The sequence below is a fragment of the Suncus etruscus genome, chromosome 20 (genome assembly GCF_024139225.1).
Source record: "Suncus etruscus isolate mSunEtr1 chromosome 20, mSunEtr1.pri.cur, whole genome shotgun sequence".
Lineage (NCBI taxonomy): Eukaryota > Metazoa > Chordata > Mammalia > Eulipotyphla > Soricidae > Suncus > Suncus etruscus.
In genome coordinates, this window is record NC_064867.1 from 4,710,005 (window position 1) to 4,720,194 (window position 10,190).

General features: G+C 39.1%; 1 protein-coding gene and 1 non-coding gene across 2 annotated transcripts in view; one reads left to right on the plus strand and one right to left on the minus strand.

Moving 5' to 3' along the window:
- Positions 1–2,164, minus strand: part of ARPP21 (cAMP regulated phosphoprotein 21) — a 164,075-nt gene extending 161,911 nt beyond the window's left edge. The window contains exon 1 of the mRNA XM_049766394.1: positions 2,067–2,164. The gene's annotated coding sequence lies outside the window, so the exon portion shown is untranslated. The remainder of the gene's footprint in view (positions 1–2,066) is intronic.
- Positions 2,165–9,800: 7,636 nt separating this feature from the next.
- On the plus strand, positions 9,801–9,956 carry LOC125998516 (U1 spliceosomal RNA). The gene has a single exon (XR_007492065.1). It is a non-coding gene; the product is annotated as a U1 spliceosomal RNA (small nuclear RNA).
- The last annotated feature ends 234 nt before the right edge of the window (positions 9,957–10,190 follow it).

The following is a 10,190-nucleotide window of genomic DNA, read 5'->3' on the forward strand; positions in this document are numbered from 1 at the left end:
TGTAATTCAGTCAAATCAATTGATTACTTTTAGTACAAAATGGGACTTTTACCATATCCAGCAGCCAGTCTGTAGATTTCCAAATATACTTCTCCAGTATCTATAACCCCGCACTGCTCTGTCTTCCATCATGCTTCTTTTATTGCTGAGTGAGGCGCTAGCTCCTTCATTAAATATCATTAAAAATAGACTGCACTGAACTCCCTAGTGGAGCATGCTCTAACAGGGCTAATGCTAGAGTTCTCAAGGTAACCATTCTAAGTTGGGATTTAAGAGGGAAAGTCACAGGGAGAGCAGCAATTTGCACACCTAATCATGTTCCCAAATCTATCCCAGTCTGAGATGAATTCTGTAACAGAGAAATCATTGGCATGTCGTAAAACTAAGTCACTGAGAAGGTGAAAGTCCATTTTTGAAGTTTCATTGATTTCTTTAAATGTGCTTCACTAAATAAAGCACCCTGTTAAACGGGCACTATGAAACATCTACAAATCTTTTTTTTTAAGGACATGTTCATAGAGGGTAAATTAAGGCACATGAAATAACATCTTTAATATACTTTTAAAACAAGGAATAGTACCTGATAATAAAGATAATGATGGATTAGCTACTAATAGCTCCTATGCTAATGCAGCATATTACTTAAAGAATGCATTAAACTCATTCTGTCGGAAATCTGAAATGCTGCTTGAAATAGTACAAGGTAAAATAATGTGACCAGAAAAGAAATACAGGATCAAGCACACATGTATACCTTAAAACTCATATCATTTGAAAGAGGACATACATAATTTCTCACATATGATCCACATTAGGAGTGCAACAGAAGCAGTTACTGATACAATACTAGATCAATGAGCTATTCGAACAAAACATAGCTAGAACTCCAAGCTTCCAAAGGACTGTTTTTGTGAAAATGTCTTAACTAAATCCCCACCAATACATCCAAACCAGTTGGTAACAAATGCAAGGATCAAAGAAGTAGCTACAATTATGTTAAAGCGTGTGTCAAGGATTTCTTAACTTTTCATCAAATAAAAAACGATGCCCTGTCATTTTCCTTTCTGGTTTCTTAAGACAATCATGGCAATTTTGATCCCCAAAGGCAATGAGGAAGAGGATAAAGATCATTCAGATGTATTCAACATTTGAGCAAAAGCTGATACACGTTTCAATTTGGGGGAACATCATTCTTTTTTTGGAGAGACTGAAATGTCATACCTATAATCTTAAAAAATCTGAAATAAAAATAAATAGTAACTACAAATAAGTACTCATAATCCCTGACGGTGATTTTTCTCAGACTTTCATTTTACCCCAAGCTTCTCATCCCTTCAACATTCAGTCCACCCTTTGTTTTACTTTCTGACTAATCTGGCCTTGTAATTAAAGAAGGTGGACAAGTACAGCACCTGAAAACCTTACGGCAATCACATGCATTCCAGTTCTATTTCTAAATTTAATTATCCAGTGAGTCAATATCTCTTTCTAAAAAAAATAAACTTTTTATACAACTGCCCAATTCCACTTACTTCTCTTACCATACCTACAACCTGAGACTGGAGACATTCAATTAGAGATTTTCACGAAGCAGATTTCAAACTTACAAAAACTAAAATATAAAGGAGGAGCAATCTCCCTCCTCCCACCGAACTGCTAGGAAACCTGAATCTTTCCCATCCAGCCAGCACCAACAGATTACAACTTTCTGCCTTTTGTACAGGTCTCCTTCAAATGAAATAAAAGCCCTTCAAACTTTCCACCTTAGACCCCACATAAATCTCGGATGAAAACGAATGTCCCTTTCCATTCATTTCCAGTTCTCTATGTCTGCCCCCCCCCCATTTTAAAAAAGGGGAAACATCTCCCCTTGCACTTAAGATCACAATACATCTGTAACGACAGGTTTCCACAAACACAAAGGAGACAGGAAAAGTAGAAACGATCAGAAAGAGAAAAACAGGCATGTCAGACAGAAAAGCACATGGCAGGAACAGATAGACACAAAATAAAATACAAATTACGAAAGACCCATCATGTTCACTTCTTAAGACCTTCATTATTACCTTGACTGAAACTGTGGATGTGGCCCCAGCGTCTTGATCTCTTGATTGATTTTTAGTTTAGTAAAAAATATATATATATATATATATATATATATATATATGTATATATATCTATATATATATTGCTTTTAGTAAAATCACTGGTTCTCAATCAATGATTGATTTGGCTCAATTGTTTTTTGGCTTTGGCTTGGCTTTTTTGCTTTTAGTTTTGGCTTGTTGGGTTTGGTGGTCGATTTATTGAACTGCTAATACAAAGGATTTCTTTCTCTCTCTCTCTTTCTCTCTCTCTCTCTCTCTCTGCAGCGTTGGCTGGGATCCGGGATCTGCCACCACAGTCTGGCTGCAGCGTCGGAGATGGGCTGCTCCGGGGGGTCCCACCCCAAGTCCCTGGCCGGCACTGGGGAGTGGGTGCGCCTTGCCAGTCTGCCAGTCTGTCTGTCTGCCTGTCTGTCTTGGCCCCGCTGCTCCTCTCCGGGGTCCTTTTCTTCTGGAGTCGGTACCAGTTGCTGCCTCCCCCTCACTCGCTAGCAGTTCGAACCGGGGTCCGAATTGGTCCTCCCCTCTGCTTCGCTCCTGCCCCGGGAAGAGGAGACAAGATAAGGTCCCTTGGGGTGCTCTGCGCCCTTCTCTTTGAGCTCCTTCTCCTGCGCCCTGCGCTGCTGCGTCTCTTGGGACAGGGAAGGAGTGCGGAGGGGAGTGAGCCAGAGAATCTCTCTCTCTCTCCCTTCTCTCTCTCTCTCTCTCTCTCTCTCTCTCTCTTCTCTCTCTCTCTCTCTCTCTCTCTCTCTCTCTCTCTCCTTTCTCTTTCTCTCTCTCTCTTTCACTGTCTCCTCTCCTCAATCACTCTCTCCCTCCTCTCTTTCTCTCACCTTTCTTGTGCTCTCTTCTTTCTCTTCTCTCCTCTCCTTTCTCTTCTCTCTCCTTTCTCCTCTTTCTCCTCTATCTTCTCGTCTCTTCTCTCTTCTCTCCGTCTCTCCCCTCTCTCTCTTGTGCTCTCTCTTCTCCCTTTCTCTCCCTCCCTCCTTTCTGTCTTTCTACTCTCTCTCTCTCTCTCTCTCTCTCTCTCTCTCTCTCTCTCTCTCTCTCTCTCTCTCTCTCTCTCTCTCTCATTCACTTTCTGCGTCCTAATCTCCTTGTCCCCAGCTGTCTCCAGGAGCTGGTGGCTCCTACCTGTCCGAGCTTCTGTCCTACACAGTCAGCCGGTCCCCCTCCTGCCCACCCACCCTGTCGCTGCCCTCCCACGCGGCTGGCACAGTCTCTGCAGGTGGCACCCCGCTCCACCCCGCAGCCTGGGTCGCGTCGGTCCCCGCCCTGGTTACAGCAACACGCGAGTGTGGTCCTTGGTCCCCAGGCTGCCCTGGCTGGGATGCTCCAGGGGGTCTCTAGGTGGCTGCAGGGCCAGGCCAGAGTGGGCACAGGGAGGATGTCGGGGCGCGCGGTGCCAGCCAGCGCGCGCGTGGAGACAAAGCGCAGTGGGGACCCGCACGCCCACCCTGGTCCCGCCTCCAGTGACCCCTCCAAGGTGCACCCCAGAACCCCTCCTACCGGTCCTGTGGACCCTTGGCGCAGCTGGGCCGGCTCCCTGCTTCCAGCACTGCTCACACTCCAGCCCAAACTCCGTGGAGATCACCCCACAATCCTGGCACCACCGCACCCCGCCCAGCTCTCTAGCTCTTGGGCAAAGAGCAGCAGCGAGCAGAGCCCCCCAAATCCTGGCGCACAGCTCCCACAGCCAGCACACCCCCCTGGAAACGAGTCACCCCCAACCCTCCACTCCACCCACCCCAGCCAAGACCTTTTTGCAATTGTCCGGGGCAAAATTAGACACCCAGTCTAGGGCTGGAAGAGTTGACATCCGAAGAAATCAAAGCGCTTCTTGCATTGACTGTTTGTTCTGGGGATGTGCTATTTTTATTAGCTGTAATTTTTCTCTTTCTCTCTCTTCCCATTGTCTCTCAGGTCACATACTACAAAAAATAAAAAAATAATAAATTAATAAATCCTGGAGAAGAGGGAATACACTTCCGGATTGCCGCCCACCCCTCTGGAGAGAACTTGGAATCCACTTTTTTTTTTTTCTCCCTACATTATAGGTCAGCAGCCAAGATAGCTCCTCTGGCTTTCTGCCCCCCAGCTGAGAGCAAGGCATTTGATTCTGGGCTTCTTTGCTAGGTTGTTATTAATGTGAAGGGAAATTATAGTTGTGCAAAGCCTGCCTGGAATTGCCAAAGCTCATTTTGACAGTATCCAGCAATTCAGCTTCAGAAATGTAGTTGCTGGATAACTATGGATCTGGGGCACCAAACACCCCATTCCACAATAAACTGAAAGGAGAAAAATCAACTTTACCAGCTGCAATTAGTGACTCCTCTTCCACAGACAACAAATAAATAAGAAGCAGACAACATGATTTGAAATGTTCTAATGAGAATTTCTGCTTTCACTTATTGGCATCCAATTCTACCGGCTAAAATGATTTTTTTAAATAGATTTATGAAGGGTTGGACTTTTTCACTTTTTATAGGAACGCAATTTTAATTATTGTAGCCTTATCAATATATGCTAAGGAAATGATTAAAAATCGAAAACATGGTAGGCATAGTTCTGGAAATTCATAAAAAGTAGAATTGGGTTTTATCAGTCCTTTGTGAATAGTAATTATTTTTCCAAATATTACAATGTGTCTCCCTGGGGGATCAACTCTCACTGGAATAAAAATGAATCTGCATGATGATATTTCAGTAAAATAGAAGCCTGAACATTATATGCAACCTTCTCTGAAAGCATTTTGACAGGAATTTCCCCCCTGGATTCAATCATATAAAATTCAAGGGTCAAGCAATACAAATGTATTGCTAACTATATTTTCTTTCCTTCAAACTGTGTTCCTAAAAAAAATAATAAAAAACCCTATCTTTCTTTTTTGAAAATCATTGATGCATTCTGCTGCATAATAAATTCACACACTTAAGGCTGCAGGGGTCCAGTAGACTTTCTTCTCTGTAACCCTACACTGAAATGTCTCCTGAATGGATGAAAGACTAATTTGCAAACAGAAATCCTTACTAGCCAAGACTCTGAACAAAATTAAACACTGTAAAGAATTCCAGCATCAAATTATCAGATGTCACTAAAATTGAAGAACTCAAAAAGGAAGAAAGAACAAAAGAAAGAAAAGTGAGAAAGAAGGAAAAAGAGAGAAAAGATAAAGAGAGAGAAAAAAGAAAAATTAGATTCTACAAATTGGCTTCTATAAATTGCTTTCTAAATTCAATAAGTTATAAGGACTGAAGAGATAGTACAATGGGTAAGACCACCTTGCATATGGCCAACCTGGGTTCAGTCCCTAGCATTCCATATGGTTCCCCAGAATTTCTAGAAGTAATTTCCAATGTAGAACCAGAAGTAACACTTGAGCATTGTCAGGTATGTCACCACCAAAAAATAATTATAGTCATTAAATGAGGGGAGGGGCCCAGAACAATAGCAAGGCCCATGCCTTGCACATAACCAACCAGGGCTTGGCTCTTTGCATCCCATTCCAAATAGGTCATCCAGGACAAACCAGGAGTTATTGCTGAGTCAAAACCAGAAGCCCCCAAACCAGAAATAAATAAATGAGAGAAGTTAATTAGCAAATACAAAGTTCAGTAATTACAAAAATGAACAAAGAAGGGGGCCAGAGAGATAGCATGGAGGTAAGGCATTTGCCTTTCATGTAGAAGGATGGTGGTTCGAATCCCAGCATCCCATATGGTCCCCTGAGCCTGCCAGGAGCGATTTCTGAGCATAGAGCCAGGAGTAACTCCTGAGCGCTGCCAGGTGTGACCCCCCCCCCCAAAAAAAAACAAAAAAGAATAAAAAATAAAAAAAGGAACAAACACAATGCTTCCCCATCTTAAGTGCACAGACAAACTTGGCGACAGCAGGTACTGCAGTCTTCAAGGATTTTAACCTTTATCTACTAACGAAAGTGTCTTGAAGAGATATAACATTGATTTGCTTTGATTACATTTTCCTTCCATTGTTTCACCAACAAATCAGGACCTGTGTAGAAATTTCAATGCTTTTTTGTTGAGTTGGGAAAGTTAATTAGCATTCAGCACTGCAACTTAAAAATTTGTCTCCTCAGGTGGGATTTAAATATTCTTGAGGGAATACTAGGCAGGCAGTGAGGAATAAGTGTTTCATCTAGGCATTCAGAAACTTTCGAAATGCTTAAGCACTTTGAACTTGCTACCTTCTTTAGGTGGCTGAACTGGCATCTACTCACTACCCTAAACTCAGTAAGACTGTTTCTTCCTTGTTTTAACCCAGATCTAAAGACTGGTTACGGAAGTGTTTATTCACTTAAAATATCTTGATTGTAATGATGAAGCAGGATGGGCCTAAAGAAGGTAAAGGTGTTTTTTTTTTTTTTTACTCTTTTCTTGAGTATTCTTGAATGTACTTGGCCTCCTGTTTAAAATGAAAGAGCATCTATGTAACCAAGGAATGCCAGCTAGTGGAGTTGAACTCACCTACACACTGGCAAACATGAAGATTGTTGATAAGCTCCTTTAAACACGTATTCCCCTAAGACACTAAATTAGTACCCTATAATGAAGCTTCCAAATTGGATTTTCAAAATAAGGCGAATTGCTAAAATAGCTACCTTTATAAGCACCTTTTTAGCTGAAGCGAGAAGTACAATTTTCATGCTGTTGAACTTCCATCATTCCTCAACAATTAGGTTGCAAGGAGCACCCCTTTAGGGCATTCTCCCCCATCTCAATAAAGGCCCATGAATCCCCGAGAGAGACTTCCCATTTGCCCTGTTTCCAACAAAATCGTGTAGGGTCTATTAAACATCAGACTTGGGTTTAAAGCTCTGCAAATATGTGTGGTACAGAAAGGCAGGGAAAAAAAATAAAGAAGAAGAAAGGGGGGGGGGGGTTAAATTTTAACCAGAAAAGTTTAGCTTCCCATTCTTATTTTGTGCTCAGCCAAAATAACTCTAAAACACATTTCGGAACATCAGCAGAAAATGTTACATCATGTATGCATCTGAGTGTGAAGAAATGTCACGATCAGAAACAAAGAGGACTTGGGAGACTAGAAGCCAAATGTTCTGATGGCGCAGATCCCTTGACAGGAAGCCATGTTTCCCCAGTATTCTGCAGTGCACAATATAAAAAAAATGTCTCCATGAGCCTTCTGCATTCTCAAAGGGAGACCATAAAATGGCCTGCACACACAAATACACACACACACACACACACACACACACACACACACACACACACACACACACACAGTGACACTCTGCTGAGAAAGCAAACCCAGACATATTCCCTTAAATAGGAATGTATATTGTCTTTTCCTGCCACTAATTTAGAGGAGGCACCATGAGAAGAAAAGAAAGGAAATGACCTGAGAAAGCTTTAAGAAACTTAAAAGAACTGAGCATCCAAAGCAAAAAAGGTGATGGACTAAACTGCAGGTGTGTGGCCAATATTTTGTGAGATTAAAAATCTCAATATATAGATATTTCTTAAGGATTTAAAATGTCTGTCCCTCTGACCCTCCTATGGATCTGTAGTTCTTTCTTTTCTCTATTTGCTCTCTGAGAGTGAGTGAGCTGAAGCCTATATAGCAAGCAGCACAGCACACAGAGGCAGAAGCAGAAACAGAGCAGCCGTATGCTGCAGGCCTGCCAATGGCCCCACCAGGACAGTGTCATCAAGATCATGAAGAGTTTTCAGTGATCAATGGAACCGACCAATGATATTTTTGATTTGTAAAGCTTAGCCCAGAAACAAAGCAGAAGCATTACAAGCATATATGGAGTGGGGGGATAAATTTTATCCTCCTGAAACTCCAGAACCACTATGGAGCATGACCTGACATTTGCCAACATTTCTATAGGATTCTGCCTCTCATTTACACTCCTATTACTAAAAATCAGCATTTTCCTCCATAATGCCCACTGCTCCCTTTTCCAGACAAAAGACAGATAAAGGTCACTAAGTTATTCAGAATTTGGAGCAATCTATTTGGCTGTTGGACAATGAAATGATATTAAAAGACCTCAACTAAAAGGTTTAGAATAAAAAAGCAACAATCTAGCACTAATGAAACTTAAAACATTTGCAATTTAATGCTATCCTTTGTAACTCCAAATGATGCATATGGGTACACTAGCATGGATGCTAGTGTATATATATATACATATATATATTTATATATATATTTATATATATATTTATATATATATTTATATATATATATTTATATATATATATTTATATATATATTTATATATATATTTATATATATATTTATATATATAGATATGGTTCAAAGATAGTTTATTTATGGATTTAGCATTTATTTATTTTATTTATTTATATTTATATATATATATTTATATATATATTTATATATATATTTATATATATATTTATATATATAGATATGGTTCAAAGATAGTTTATTTATGGATTTAGCATTTCAAAACAATGCTAAGATTTTATTGAAGCCTAATTGTTCCAACAGCCAGCATTTTCAATAAAAAGCAATATGCACTCTTGAAATTCTATGTACACACACTTATTCTTCCTGGTGTGTGTGTGTGTGTGTGTATTTACACACATGTGTGCCTGTGTCTTTTCTTAGGCCATACCCAGCAGTGCTCAGGGATTACTCCTTAGTATTTCTCCAGCTTCATTGCTAGTGCCATAGCATGCCAGGGATTACATTGGAGAGCAGCAAGCAAGATTAGCCCCTTAAGCTTCATACTATGTCTCTAGTAACCCAATACTACTTTTTAAGGAAAAATTTGGTCTGTAAACAAATGTACATTGTAAAGTCTACAAACATTTATTATAAACAAAATAAAAAGAAGAAAAAGCAAATTAGAAAGGAATTAAATGCTATCTCTACGTACCATTACTCAAATAGCCATTACTTGTGCTTTGCCAATGTTTAAATAGATCCATAAATATTTATATTTATTTAGCAATTTTATGTAAAATACATGTTATGTTAAATAGTTCTCTTGATTTTTAATTTAGCATAAATCTTGAACTGAGGGCTTCTTTTCATAATATTGACTGTATTGATATAATGATGACAGTACAGGATCCTATTAAAAACAAAATAAGTGAATACATAAGTAAAAGTTGGTATGGTTTACAAATTGAGCAATCATTCCTTTAGAATAAATAATTAAATTTTGAATTTTTTTTACAAAGTATACCTCAAGTTTTGCCATAATATTCAGTTTAAGGTGATTGGATCAGTTTCAGAATAACATTCGTTTTGATGACTAATCTTTATTCAAGTATTCATTGGTTTGAGTTCCTGGTATAAATTATAATGTGCATATATTTGGTCTTGCTATTTTTTGATTCTGCTTTCTGGGTCATACCTAGCAGTTTCCGGTCTTATTCTTGACTTATTCTCAAGGCTCACTCCTGGCAGTGCTGGAAATGTGAGGTGACTATATGTGATGCTAGGACCAAAATATGTTTGGAAGGTTAACATTTTAATCCCTCTAATGTTTCTTTAGGTCTAGCATTACCTTCTATAAGACCTAAAAGAATTAGGCTTAAAACTATAAAGAGCAAAAAAAAAAAAAAAAACCCAAAGCAAATATATATACATATATACATACATACATACATACATACATACATACATACATACATACATACATACATACATATCACTTTTGTTATCATGGTGTCTTCACTTACAGGTAATGAAGACACCATGATAACAAAAGTGATTTTTCCAGGGTGAGGCTTATTCATTGTACTAGGGATGTGCTGACTCCTGCAATTTCCCCAAATATGGAAAACTCTACATAATTTGTGATAGTGTTCATGAGCTACTCTATTAAAACATGTATAAAGCATATATATATATATTTGACTTGCATTAAATTAAGACAAAACACTTGTTATAAGACAAGAATTAAATAAAAATTCTATAGCTTTACTAATTACATATATATTTTAGACTATTCATTTAATCTAGAAGGCAGGCTCTTTTTTATTAAAGGTAAATATTTGAAGAAATTTACGAATCATTTCAAGTCAGAAATTATAATTTTGTGGGACTTGGGTTTGTTTTCTC